Genomic DNA, 12516 nt, shown 5'->3' on the forward strand with positions numbered 1-12516 from the left:
GTCAGATGGAGATATTGGGGCGTGTTGAAAATTGCCCTAAAAGCTATCAAATTGATAACAGAATTTACAGTCAAAATTCATGCAATTGCGTTGCAGCGCATGTTACCATAAGCCACGGTGCATGATCGACAAGCCGCAGCACACACGACTCAAAATTTTTTAGAATTTCCTTGTTTTCAAATTCTTAAGCAAATGCACTCATGTGTGTAATGATTCTATATTTTCACATATTTGTGAACTCTAATTTGTCAATAGAAAGGATTTTGAAAATGGTTTTAGTTCTGTAAACTTGGGATCCCAATTTGTCTAGCTATTTAAAACTTGGTATTTTGTTAGCTACCTTAATCCAATCTCTTTAATACTTGAGATTTGGAGTTAATCATGGAATAGAAGAAGAAGGATATTACAAATATAATGAAAATAAAGTATCATTTTCTCGGATATTTGTTTAAAAATAGTGATAAAATAAAAGACTAAACAAATTGAATCAAATTGAGCAAAACATGATGAGGTGAAGGTTGATAAAGAAAACTAAACTAAAACTAGAAAATAAGAAAAAGAGAATGATTTGTAAACTTTAAGCATAAATTAGGACCTAAAATTATTTATTCCCCTTGTATTTCAGAATATCAAAATTACCTTCTCTTCTCAATACTTTTAATGAAAATAAGTACTAATCTAGGGTTCTAAAAATATTAGACAAGCTCTCTCAAGTCATGAACAAGTGTTTAGTTAAATTAATTGTCCAATTTTTTATTACGATTAATAAAATTCAATTTTAAACACCAACTTTAATGTAGCTATGCAATGCTAGCAAGTATATCTCTCTCTTGCTAGAAATATCAAGTTCTTGCACTCTTTTACCCATGTTCTATACTCAACTTAGCCCTTTCAAGAATCAATCAACTAAACCCAACATCTAAATGGTGGCTAATCACTTAAAAGCATTAAGAGAAGAGCAAAATTAAAAAAAAAAAAAAACACACACACACACACATCTATATATATCATTAATCATAAAAAAGAGAGGAAGAATTTATTGTTAATCCATACAAAGTTTTAAAATAATCCTAGAGCAAAAAGTTTAGCTACTCATAAGCATCAAAAAGCTACAAACATGCAAGATATTAATAGCCATGACAAGATTATAAGAGAAATCAAGAAGAAATAAAGCTTTAAATGTCTTCAAAGCTTCAACTCTAAAACCCAACTTGTAATATCTGCCTTGACATTATTAGGACAATACTCACACACTATTGTGACAACTAAGATTAGATAAAATTTCATAAAGAAGTTATCACAATCTAAGGGTTTAAAAGATAATAAGTTAAATTAATGAGATCCCAAGAAAAGCATTTTTAAAATATTGTTTGAGCTCAAACTATGATTGAAAATTAATTTAGAACAAATACAGAAGTATGGGAAACAAATCACATCAAAATTAGTCTAAAACACCATTCTTTTGCAAATTTTGGTCCGTTTGTCGCAACGCAACAACCACGTGCTGCATGCGTCGCGGTGCACACCCATTATCATAACAACAGGTTGCTGTCATGACAGCCCTTTGAACTTCCAAGGTGTGCCTTTTTGCCATCTAACATTCGATTTGATCGGTTCAAGTATCTATACTAAACTCTTTGAGCCCTCTATCTAATGGCACAGGTTTCACTTAAATAATCATTTATTTAAAAGATGGATACCTAAACCCAAAATGGTTCGTTTTCACTTCAAAACACACACAAAGATGTCCAACTCACCATACTAAATTTCATTAGCCCTAGAGACATTTTGACCACCTTAAATGGACCATACACAACATGAAAATTCAATCATAACACACAATTAACCATTCACATTCAAAATGACTATTAAAACTGCAATTCACAACAACATAAAGGGGTGGATAAATTCTAACACATATGTCACTTAGTCATTTTGACACATAAATCTCTTCCAATTCTTCACTTATAATAGTAACTTGACCAAGCACACACATTTAGTCTACAACATCAATCTTGGATCAAGATATGCACACTTATTATAAATTCATACAAGTGATATCCAAAATAAGGTCATGTTCCTAAACTGGTAATATATAATGGCAATATTCATTACAAATCCAAAAGAGAAAGGGAAAGAATTATACTACAACGCTCTTCACTTTTCAATTGCCCTTTCCTTCCCCTTACCTCTACCGGAACCCTTACCTGTAAAATATAACCACGGGGTGAGATAAATATTTCAGTAACCAATATAGTTCATCAAATATTTATTACCATAAATTACCTTGATAAAGTATCAAAACTATAGTAATAACAAGTATACCATATTTATGAGATAAGTGCATCTTTTCACAACAAATCCACATTATTTCATACTAGCATGATCATCTAACCACCGAACCTCCAATGCTCCCCGACATGAAACCATAGGCTTTCCTGGCTCAATCACTTGTTAACCTGAGCACACTTTTGGTAGTAGAAACACCTGGCCAAAAGTAATCCAACTCACCTATGGACTATGATTTTTTTCCTCTTCATACACTTATGATAGAAGCATCGTTGACTTTTAACCACACCCTAATGGGTACTAAAAAGTTGCCAAATTGCCCGGATATAATGTTGTACCGAATGTCCTACGGTGTCAGCCCGACCATATGAATTTTTCACTCACATATCTCCACACACACATATCCCCACACATCTCGGGTGAACTCCCACCCCCTATGATCATGCTCTTTCACAATTTCCACTACTTTTCTTCACATTTTCACATTACAAACTTATATACATAGTATATACGTATCAATCAAAATCAATAACTTTTTACAAATCAATTTTCATGTTATGCACAAAACTCTTCAAAACCACAACTTTATCATTTGTATTTATTTCTATACTGTTATAATAGTTAATAAACATAATAAACTAAATGGTTACCTCAACCCTTTGTCACACAAAAGGGTTACCGTGGCTTAACATTAGCTTCACACATTCTATGTGCACGATAGCAATGCTCAATCTACAAAATCAAGTGACAATCATCAATTATTACTCTGAATAACTCCTAATTCATTAGGTTGTAAGCGTCTAAAATACCCAAATTCCTTTTCTAACAACATCAACCATTTTTAAATACTCTAACCATCATATTAAACATCCCAACAGACTAAAATTACTAACCAATATTCCACATTATCTCAAAATTTTTGAATTATACTTAAGGTTGTCCAAACCCTTACCAAAAATTTTCAATCACCATAAAACTCATAAACTTAAGTTAACTCCCCAAGACCTTGAATAAACCAATAGGTTCGGTCTAAACCTAAGGAAACCAAAATCAAAGCCCCCATTACCCTAAATCTCTAGATTTTTTGCATAATGAGGGAGAAGAGGAAATGTGTAACTTATCTAATGGTGATTCAAGCTCCAAATGCCTCCAAAGTAGCATAGGGATCATGCCCTAGCATACCACAAGCTCTTCTCTGTTGCTCTCTCATTATCCCTCTTTCTTCCTTTTATTTTTAATCTATTTTTTATGTTTGATAAGTGCAGATTTTACATGTTCACTGCGGTGTATTAACACACCCACCGTGGTGCATGACACAGAAAGTTTCACAAAGTTTTAAACTTCCTTTCGTGACATGATCTACTCAAACATTGACCTAACCCTCTTTTAAGGCTGTTTAAGGATTCAAAAACTATATTAGTCTCTCACAAACCTCGCTAAATCAATAGTTCATCTAAATTGACCAAATTACCCTTGGAAACACAAATAATTACTAATGGAGAAACTTAGGATGTTACACAACTCATCCAAAGCTCAAACCCTAACACAACAAAGCTCTCAAAGTGTCTTTAAGTGTGTAGAATGCATTCTAAGTCAAGTTCACAACATATATGCATCATACATAAGCATTTTCAGATAAATAAAATGAAGCGTTTTGCTCTCAACAGTGAAAGTCATGACTTTGGGACGACTTTGGTAGTTTTGCACTCTTTTTGTAGCTAACTAAAGTTATTCACTTTGTGCTTGATTTCTTCATCTAAAAGCCTTCTAAAAATATCAACAAAGCTCTAGAAATGCTTCTAATTAAGTTTTAAACCAAAATAACATGAAAGTAGCCCAAAAAATATTAAATTAAAGCCAAGAATGTAAATCCAAAGAAAAATGCACATTTTCTTAATTTGGACAATCAAAATATACATAATTGAGCTAAAATAGATTAGAATCTAAAGAAAATGTGATGAAATGATATGAAATTCTAAAGGTTAATAGTACTGGATCATTTGAGCAAGTATGCCCATTTTATTGCCCTTACATATCCCTACACTACAAAGAAGGTCATAGCAATCTTTTATGAAGAAATCATCCATCTACATATGGTACCTCATTGAATTGTCGCTGTCGTAGCAATCTTTTACGAAGACATCATCTGTCTACATGGGATGCCTCACTCAATTATCTTTGATACGGACCCTACTTCCATGAGCTCCTTTTAGCAAGAATTATTTCAGCTGAGTCAAACCAAGTTAAAGATGAGTACTGCTACCTATCATCCCCAAACAAATGATCAAACAGAGGTAACCAACTGAGGCCTCGAAGCCTGTCTTTGATGTTTTGTGCATGAACAACCATGTTTATGGCACAAGTTCCTTTGATGGGCCGAATACTCAAACAATATAGGTCATCATGCATCCACTAAATCTACTCCTTTCAAATTGGTGTATGGTAGAGATTTGCCTCCCCTCTTTCTATATGTGAAAGGTGAAACTCCTATAGTTGATTTAGAAGACCAATTGGAAACAAGGGATGCATTGCTCAAACTCCTAAAAGATGATTTTCATAAGGCTTGAGACAGGATGAAGGCTTATGCGAACAAGCACAAGAGGGAAGTCGAGTATGCTGAAGGTGATGTTGTTGGGTTATGGGTCCAACCCTTTCGCCAATAGTCTCTCACCAAGACAAAAATTAAGAAATTGTCCCCTTGTTTCTTTGGCCCTTATAAGATTCTTGGGTGGATTGGCAAGGTAGCTTATGAATTTGACCTTCCTTCAGATGCTTGAATTCACCCTATTTTTCATGCATCTCTCCTACACCCTGCTTATGGGTTGGATCCACCTGTTTCTCTAGCTTCCTTACCAATCACTATTGATTTTGAGTTCCATGTGACACTGGATCAAGTCTTAGCTCATCACAAGACTTGACATAAGTCGCTTGAATTATTGGTGCAATAGCAAGGATGACCTGTAGAAGAATCAAATTGGGAAGACTACAACCTCTCGCGAGCTCAATTTTCCTCTTTTTAACTTGAGGACAAGTTGAGTTTCCAAAAGAGAGGTAATGATAAAATTCCCTTAAAGATTTATTCAAAAAGAAAGCGATACAAAGATAAGTTAAATCTAATTTTATTATTTTATTTGAATATTATTCAGGAGATTTTATTTATTATGAGATTTCATTTAGATATTTAGTTTTTATCTAGATTTAAATTTTATTCATTTAGATCTTATTTAGTCTTTCATTATCTAGTAACTTAGATTTCATTTATATTTGCGTTTAGAAATATGATTAGCAACTTAAAAGCTAGCACATTATCAGTAAAATAATTCATTAAACTCTTTGAAAATTCTCTTAAGCGTGCCCGTTGAGAAAAGTATAAAATATCATCTCAATAGATTTATTTATCTTATTTTCTTTTATTACTTTGAGAACCTATGACTCTTGGTGTTCCAGAAAAGTAAGACCAATTGAATCAATTTAACTTTAAAAATGTGGTTGGATATGCCACTCCTTGGATCAATTAATGCCTTTTTCATACTAATTTACAGGCGATTAAATGAAGTTAACAATTCTTGAGACACCAATTTATTTCTCTCCTTTTTTTTCCTAGCGGGATTAGTAAATGCAAATTTTCCTTCAACTTTCGCACAAAACTCTCAACTTGAATAACTATAATTTCAAATTTATAGCGTAAAAAATATTTTAGTACTTATAATTCTCATTCATTTTCAATTTAACTATAATTTAAATTTTCACAAATCAATTCATGAAAATAGTTATTATTCAAACATTTAAAAGTTGTTCCCAAAATGAAGTCCGTTTATAAAACTACTTCAACCGAAAGTTGAAGGAGCACACTTTTTGGCCATATGGCATACATTACATACATGTACGAGGATACGTAAGATTTGGTTTGGGTAAAGCTAAGCCATCATCTATGCTTCCCTCTTCCACGCTTGAGCGCACAACAGAACCAATGTTTGCCAATAGAAGTGAGCATCAATCAATTCGGTTTAACGTCAAAACGTACAAAATCAATTAACCAAACAAATAATATGGACCAAATTGAACCAAACAATGTAATCAAACTGAACAAAAATCGAACTAAAATTTAACAAATCAATATGATCAATTAATTTGATTTTTAGGCGTCATAATCGATTGGTTGGCTAATTGAGCCTATTTTGCTATTTTTTTCTTCTAAAAAAGATTTAAAAAAAAAAAAAAGCAGAACGTACAAGACTTGTATGTAACAATAAACTTGTAAAATAATAGTAGCTAAATCAAATCTATAACTTGTACACACATTTTTTTTATAAAATAAAACATAACAAGCATATCTTAAGCCCACCATGGAATGTAGATCCATATTCAATCAAAATTAAAATTCAACACAGCAAAGCAGCGTATTAAGAAACAACAATTCAAGCTAAATCAACAACGTACTAATAAAGCGTTATGCATGGTATAATTTACTTGAAACAAGATTCAAGCTCAAGCCTACCGTCTACTTAAGTCTTTAAAACATTAAAATTCAATCACAACAACCAGATGTCCAGATTCACATGGCCACTAAATCAACATCGAAGCTATGAATACAAAACAAGCAGCCTTCATAAATCAGATCTAAGCCCGGCATCTTGCAATCTACATTATACAAGAAAAAATCATATAAGTAGCAAAGAATTAATCATTAAATTTAGTATCAAACTCAAATCAAAGCTACACATAAAATAGTTACCAAACACATTTGATTCCCAGGCAATTTTTTTTTTATTTTTTTAAGATCTAGACATACATCAAGTGTTCGATGTCGATATCATAGAGCCATTAACTCAACAATAAAGGTTAACCAATATAACACCGCAGAATTTAATTCGGTTTATATCCACGTTTGATTCCAAAGCAATTTATCTGAAGTCTATTTGTCAGTAATCAACTTGATAAAAAGATAATTTTTGCAACGAGGTTTATATTTAGATATATTTTTTTTTCAAAAAAAATCAACTTAACAAACTGAAAAATTGTTTAGATAATATATAACAAAAATAATATTTGGTTTCATATTAGAAGCAAGTAACCAGTAAATTTTGATCAAAACCATAATAAAAAGTGAAATAATCATATAAGTTAATTTTTTTCCACCAGGAAAACCCCCCCCCCCCCAAAAAAAACCAATATTACATTCAGTATCATGTCTGCAAACTTCCCAAGACCCTAGCCTCCGGTGGCTTAATTCCATTCTAACACCACATATCTTATCTAATTATCTACTGATCCCAATCCAAGCAACCATTCAGAACATACCACTACAGTATTAGACATTTGGACAAAAACACCGCCTTTCACCAGGGGAGAAAAAAGCAAACGCCACAAAGGGAAAAAGAAAGAAAACTAGAAGCAGGAATCTATACCTGACTCGACATAATCTCTTCACTATATTCTAAAAGACGAACGCCCAAAGAAGGACGATCTTTCTCTATGTTTCGGGAAATAGTACTTCAGTCACTCTGCAAATCATTCAAACGCGAATCATCAGAACGCCTCAATCATTCGAAACAGAGCATAGCAGACATAGCACGCCAGCCATCCTGCAGAGCATCAGGATGTCTCAAGCTTTCGGTGCTTAAGAGGAATTAAACGAAACTTGCTTGGGCTCAGCTAATAAAAAAAAGATTGGAACTTGTCAGACAACCAAGTGACCATCCCCACACAGTTGAACTGCCTGGGAACGATCCTCTGCGGTCCGGCTGAACCCTACACTGGGCAGCCCAGACCAATAATCACGCTCTGATCACCTGGTCATAAGTCATCAACCAAGCTGTGGTTCTTGTCTCCTTGAAACTCAAGGACACAGAGGTACGAACCTATAGAACAGATCCTGTTCAAGTAAGGTCGTGCCCATCTACGTTGGTTTCCTACCTTTTATACTCCAATTTTGGTCGTGTGTGCTCGGTGTGGGATTTAGTTCGCTTATGTCGCAAGAATGCCCATAAGCTTATCCTCACGAACTCCGCAAACTTGAGGGCACTTTTGGTATTTGGCTCAACAAAACTGCTGTCACGTGCCTTTTTATTTGAGAATTTGTGCTTCTGATCTGTGTTAGTGTAGCCATCAGTAGAATAAACATTGAAAAGAAAAGAAGCTCAGAGATCAAAGCTATAGTATCATAGAATGGTGTTCGATTTTGGGCACCAGAATCTTGTGAGAACAGAAACATACGACTAAATTACACATTAAATGAAATTCTAATTAGCCGTCCCAGTCAACTAACATTATGTAGAAAAGTTTTTTTTTTTGGATAATATGCAACCGGCATGACCTTTGTCTTTCCATGGTAACCAGAGCTCTAATACAACAAATCAGTAAGTAAATACATAGCCAGTAAACCCTTTCAATGCATTACATTATTACTTATTATTGTTAACATAATAATCACATTTCCGTAATTCCAAATTGATGTATTGAAAGTCATTTAGTTTAAAAGAAACGTACAAAACAAAGACTTCATTTGGACTAATCTGCCTAAAATCTTTCACAACTATAATAGATGAATGTATATGTATTGATCAATAGTTATACTCTAATATTAAAAAAAATTTTGGGTATGTATGGCTATGATGGTTGAACCTACGCTGCATCTGACGTATATAGAGGGACTTTAATTAAGAGGGGCAGGGGGGAGGGGGACTGAACTAATAAATATAATGATGAGATGTTGACTCCCACATATAATCTTTTTTTTTTTTTTAATTCTATCACTCCTCATATATGAATACATGTTTGCATAAGATCCAATTTAAGCTACCTAAACTCCTCACCTTTAGTGGCTTAATTTTATTCTATCACATTACATATACATATATAAATTATCTACTGATCAAAATCCTAGCAACAAGTAAGGCTACAGTATTGAGATTTTTGAACTACAATACAAACAGTGATAACAAGAACCAACATCACGAAAAAAGCAAAGGATATTTCAGGAGGATCCATACTAACTTGGTTTATTCTCTTCAAAAGATTTAGATGAAGTCCAAGACAAATGCGTAAAAAGAAGAGCGATCCTTCCAAATATATGAACATGGTGCTTAAGCCATCCAGCAAAACATAGCATGCATAGGAGGAAAAGTTTGCTTCCAAGCTCAGAATACTTGAAAAAAAGAATAACAATTTAAACATAACGGATACAAAGAAGGGCGGTCCTTCCAAAGAACATGGTGCTTCAGCCATCCTGCAAGATAAAACACACATTGGGGGGGGGGGGGGTTTGACTCAGAATATTTAAAAAAGAAAAAAAAGAGTAACAACTTAATCATAAAATATAATGAGAAGTTAGATGGACTAGCAAAAAGTATTGGAAGCTTGTCAGACAACCAAGTGACCATCCCACACAGTTGAACTGCCTGGGAATGATCGTCTGCAGCCAAGCTAACAAAAATCTGGGCAACCAGACCAATAATCACGCTCTGATTACCTGGTCATACTTGATCAACCAAGCTGTGGTTCTTGTCTCCTTCAAACTCAAGGACACAGATGTACGAGCCTATAGAACAGATCCTGTTCAAGTAAGGTCGTAACTAATTGCGTTGGTTTCCTACCTTTTATACTCCAATTTTGATTATGTTGTATTCAACATGGGACTTAGTTACCTTTAGTCCCAAAAATGCCCATAAGCTTATCTACATGAACGTAATAAACTTGATGGCCCTTGGTGTATTTAGCCGTAGAGAGGTGATGTGTCACGTGATTTCTGCCTCAGAATGTGCGCTTCTTGTCAGTATCGTAGTTTTTTACAGAATACTCATAAATAAAATAAGCATTGAACATACAAAATTTGATCCCATTATCCTATATGATTTGGCATATATTTAAATGTGCTTCAAGGCATGATAATCTGGTTGTAGATCATACTGGACTCAAGTTTTAAGTTTATCCTGAATTTCTAATAAAAGATAATTACAGTCGAACAATCTGTTATCTTGATTCATAATGTGTTTACTTTTTTGTTTCTCTTGATGCGTTCTGTCTTGGAGCCCAAAAATTTAAAACATTATCGTTCTCATGCTTTTGACCTTCAACTTTCTGAGCATTATGCAAAAGGAAATCCGCATAGGATATCAAGAATACGGTGTATTTAGCCAACATTATGTGAACAGAGACCCCTCCCGTGAGATATCTTTATGAACATTATTGACATCAAAGAAGAAATTATCGATTACTACAAAGGAATAAACCAATTTTTTTCCCAAAAAAAAAAAAAACATCGAAGTACATATTTTCCCTCAGCTCGTCCTTTATAAATTCCCATTAATATCACACACTCTTTCAACATTTACTAACTTAAGCATCGGAGTTTTGTCAAGAAACCTGCTTCTGTTAATTCGTAAAACAATGGCATAAAATAAGAATCCATAACAGGTAGCACTACTCACAAACCAAAAATAAACAATGCAAGTCATTTCTCAATTTCATATGATATATAGGGGCCCACCTAAGTAATAAATAATAAACATAAAAGAGATTGCACACCAGAGTGGCTAATGAGATAATTCATTGCCTATCAGAAATTTTAATTCGCAAACAAAACAGTTGATTCAAGCCAAGCATTCAATAGAGGCCAAGAGATACAAATTACATAATATAGCATCTAATTAAAAAAAAAATAGAGAGAGAGACTAAGCTAATTAAATGGTTTTATGAAGTATCTTTGCTTCTCAGAAAGCTGCCAACAAAAATTCTCAGCTTCTTATTCATGCATGGCAAAGCAGAAGTTTGAACTTTAACATATCAGCGCAAACAATTTTAACCAATTTTACATAAGGCGTGCGGATCAAATTTCACGAACATAAAGATAGTGTCTGAAAACACTGCATTTGAAGCATTTCAAGTCAAACCAGAAGAATACAACCAGTAATCTTTTACCAGCTGAAAATATACCCTCCAAATCTCACTACTTTTCTAGAGTTGATATCAGACATGAGGACTGATGCAGTGTACATATACCTTTCCAGATAGTGCATCCTGAACAACGATAATGTCCTGGTAATGACAGATCTAACCTCTCCTGTTTAACGCCTCTGAATCAAATAGACTTGGATCTTGATTCTCTATCGACATTACGCCATTCTCATCTTCGATGCTAGTCGTTCCCCTGTTCGCATCCAACAAACCACCTACACAACCAATTTTAAGGTCCAAGCATCATATTAAGCAAATTAGTTAAGGTTCGCTAATGAATTTGACGTGGCTTGTATTGAGATCAAAAAATGAACGAATTCAAACCTGCCAAGATGAAAATGATCTTGCAAATTTCAGATGCACTGGAAAGTACTAAGAAAATGAACTTAAAATTTGCAGTTCAGGGAATCATAACAGAGAACGAGAAAGGAAACGGAAGTTTTTTATATAACAGTCACAGGCTGTGAAATCCCCAAATCTAAATTGAAAAAGGGGAAGGAGATGAAAGAATGCCCAAGCCGAAGCAACGCCGTGAGAAGGTTCAGTAATATGAAGAATATGCACTATAGTGAAACAAATCCGACAAATCATCAAGTGAAACACTCGAGAACATAAATTATTGATTAAAATATCGATTTAAGAAGTAAGAAGCCATAGTATCACATCTCACCAAATGCGAACTAGAATTTTTTTCATTATGGCTTGAAACTTCTGGAATGAAGTAGCAATCCACTGCTTCAGTAATCAAAAAGACGGAAAGCTTATCAGACAAGCAAGTGAAAATTCGTCACTGCGTTGCTTACTGATTCGTCACACCGGGATACGGGCCCTGTCACCCAATGACAACGACGGTTCTTTGTTGTGAATGAAATAAATTAAATTACTCCCTACCAATATATAACTGAATTTCATTTCTATTCAAATTAACATAATTTTTATATATTTATTTTTTATTTAATAAAATTTTATTTGAAAATAAATATAAAATAATTTATTTATTATAATATTTTAAAAAAATACATTAATTATATTTTAAAATATAAAAAATCCATTACATTTATAAATATTTATTCTCTCAAAAAATGTCTAACATTTTTTATTAAAAAATATTAATTTATTAATATTAATCATGCATAAGTAGTTAGATTTATTATTTTTAATATATTGAAATTTTTTTATACTATTCCATCTGTATTAATTTATAAGATAATTTTAAAAATAATTTAATATCTTAAAATATAAGATAATTTGTTAAAATAAAGTTTTATTAAA

The 12516-nt window shown here is 33.2% G+C and overlaps 1 long non-coding RNA gene and 2 other non-coding genes across 8 annotated transcripts; all 3 read right to left on the bottom strand.

The window, feature by feature from the left end:
• Positions 1 to 6643: 6643 nt before the first annotated feature.
• LOC129299365 (uncharacterized) lies at positions 6644 to 12079 on the bottom strand. Of its 6 annotated transcripts, none has more exons than XR_008590552.1 (6): positions 11569 to 12079; positions 11290 to 11459; positions 9286 to 9517; positions 8206 to 8380; positions 7698 to 7793; positions 6644 to 6930 (listed from the first exon to the last, which is right to left on the bottom strand). It is a non-coding gene; the product is annotated as an uncharacterized LOC129299365 (long non-coding RNA). The 6 variants fall into 6 exon arrangements; XR_008590553.1 differs by having other exon boundaries at positions 9286 to 10036; XR_008590551.1 differs by having other exon boundaries at positions 9761 to 11459.
• On the bottom strand, positions 7964 to 8182 carry LOC129304314 (small nucleolar RNA U3). Its single transcript, XR_008591679.1, has one exon. It is a non-coding gene; the product is annotated as a small nucleolar RNA U3 (small nucleolar RNA).
• Positions 9646 to 9861, bottom strand: LOC129304316 (small nucleolar RNA U3). Its single transcript, XR_008591681.1, has one exon. It is a non-coding gene; the product is annotated as a small nucleolar RNA U3 (small nucleolar RNA).
• Positions 12080 to 12516: the final 437 nt, after the last annotated feature.

Source organism: Prosopis cineraria, unplaced genomic scaffold, assembly GCF_029017545.1.
Source record: "Prosopis cineraria cultivar Desert tree isolate PC_DT_omini unplaced genomic scaffold, ASM2901754v1 PC2, whole genome shotgun sequence".
Taxonomy (NCBI): domain Eukaryota; kingdom Viridiplantae; phylum Streptophyta; class Magnoliopsida; order Fabales; family Fabaceae; genus Prosopis; species Prosopis cineraria.